Genomic DNA, 2,503 nt, shown 5'->3' on the forward strand with positions numbered 1-2,503 from the left:
TAAGACAACCGCTTTTTTTTAGAAAAAGGAGGCACCTCTAAAAATGATTTATGTACTGGTGCCATCTGCATGACTACCGGCATGGGCTTGAGCTCGGTTCGCGGCGCGTCGAAACCTATGAGCCCACTAGGGTGTTGTGGCTGCGGCTCTATGTAAGCAGCCCTGACAGTGGCCTCCAGGAGCATCTTGGTCTTGCGGCGTAGGCCGGTGCCAAACTCGGCGAAGTCGCAGAGGTAGGCCTCTGCAGGGGGACAGCCGCGGGGCTTGTGGGTGCCGCGCTGGGATGGGAGCCACCGGACACAACGTTGGTTAAGATTCAGACATAGATGACATAGAAAATCTCATTTTTGCCCTTGAAGGATAGTACTAAAGTGACTGATTTACCTTTATTCGAAAATAAAATATAAAATAAAATATAGATATTGCCCCACATGTTTTGATATTGTTCCTATCTAATTTGGTACTATCCCCCACCTATTTGGTACCTATAGATACTTTTAGTTAGATACCTCGTATTTTTTCATTGTCCGATCTTGTCCAATAGACAGTCCATGTTTTTTCCAACCATTGTAAAATTTCTCTTTTTTGTGATTACTAATGAGTAATGTTCCTAAAAAAACTAATGAGTAATGACAGATTTTTTTAGGATCAATGACTGATGGATTATATTAAAATTGTTTCAACAAGGCCCACTTACATAGCATAAATAAACTGTAATAGGCAAACCTTGTTTTGGCGTTCGTTGGATCTGTCATTGATTGTGCATTTGTTAGTGTTGAACGATGTTAAGGATAGTCTCAGTCGAGAGTTTTATGAAAGTTTCATGATGTTAAATAAGTTGACATAGCATAGTATAAATAAAGAAAGAGATGCTAAAAGCTTCATGGATGAAATAACTTTTTTAGGAGATCATGGGGGGATGAATTATCCCCACCTGAATTTCATTGCCACAGATTCCGACAAAGCCGGTAATGGTAGTTACATTTTTCGGTCATGAACCAGAGTTACAAAGTAAGAAGGGCAAGAAATAGAGCACCAACACCAACACATACAAAAAAAAGGAGCAGGCATCACTAACAACCACTAGGGGTAAACAACAAAGCTACAACTCCCAGACAGAGGCATGTCGATGATCGCTGAGCATTGCACCACCAATAGACTGAACTCTGCTGAACTCCTATTCCACGGGCGACTATAAGGCATGGAGTCAAGATGATAGACGACAGTCATGATGTACATCTTCTATGGAGAGCATCCGAGATCCAATCACCTTCCACCTACAACCCTAGAAGGGAGGAAGCCTTAAGGGTTGGAGGACTGACGATTGGAGAACGAGGAGATCCAAGAGAGGGAATCATGATCCAGCTAACCTAGCATATAGGGAGAAGATGCAATCAAAGAGCCTTGGAGGACTTAAGAGCAAAGACACTGGTAGCAGACACTATCCAACAAACATCTTGTGACCCCATATAGAAATAGCAAGCAAAAGGACCCTGCAGAAAAGTTGTAATTAAGTCTGAGATGACCCTCCACGGCGATGTCTACAAGTAGGATGCGACATCGATGATGCCACTACCACCGGCCCTAGAGATCTATAGCTAGATTTTCATCTAGAGATATCCTACTAGTTACATGGCTGGGTGGAGAGAATGCAACGACGCCTCTAAGGAGGTTAGCGATGCCCAAGGGCGTCGTCGTCGATAGCACCGACAAGTCAGGCATAGGTTTTTGCCTAAAGCTCCTGATCCCATTAACTGTAGATCACCTTTTTAGACAAAGGATGGCAAGTCTAGGACAGCACGCCCATACCCCCACTACTTGAGCCCTTGGCAGCTCGCACAGGTCAGTGGGGGCCATAGTACCGCTGGCCACTGGGCGTGTTCGGAACTACGACAGCGGCCACCATTCCATCGTCGAACAGCAGTGGCGGTCGAGGAGCTAGCCAATGGGAGAGCACTGCCAGGCAACCCCCTAAGGCGCAAGAGGCCGACAACCATAGGCCAAAGCCGACAGCCACGGAGCCATAACCAACCCACTCACGAACAGGCAACAACCTATGCGATGAGAGTGGTAGCCGCCGCATAGGCTAGCCATTGGGGCAGACACCCACCATAGACGATGAGCCTAAGCATGAAGACAGCCCTAGGAGCTGCTCGGGGAAGAGGAGGACATGCGACCACCGCATCCAGCAACAAACGGAGCCAGGATCCACGATCGACCAGTAGCCCCAAATCCGTCTACCCAAAAAAGGATGGTGCGCCACCTTGAGCAGCCTATAGATCTAGGAGCATGGCTGTAGGAACAACTAGATCCGAGGTCGGGGCTACAATGGATCTATCGAAGAATCGCCAAAAGCGGATGAGGATGCTGGTGGCCCATAGAGATGAGGGGCGAGGAAGGGCGAGGAGGGGTTCACTGATGAGGACATGACACCCATGCATATGACTATGTTTGGTGCATGTCATAGAGGGGTAGGAGGCCAGCAAGGGTGTCCAAGTCAAGA

Source organism: Miscanthus floridulus, chromosome 6 (genome assembly GCF_019320115.1).
Source record: "Miscanthus floridulus cultivar M001 chromosome 6, ASM1932011v1, whole genome shotgun sequence".
Taxonomy (NCBI): Eukaryota; Viridiplantae; Streptophyta; class Magnoliopsida; order Poales; family Poaceae; genus Miscanthus; species Miscanthus floridulus.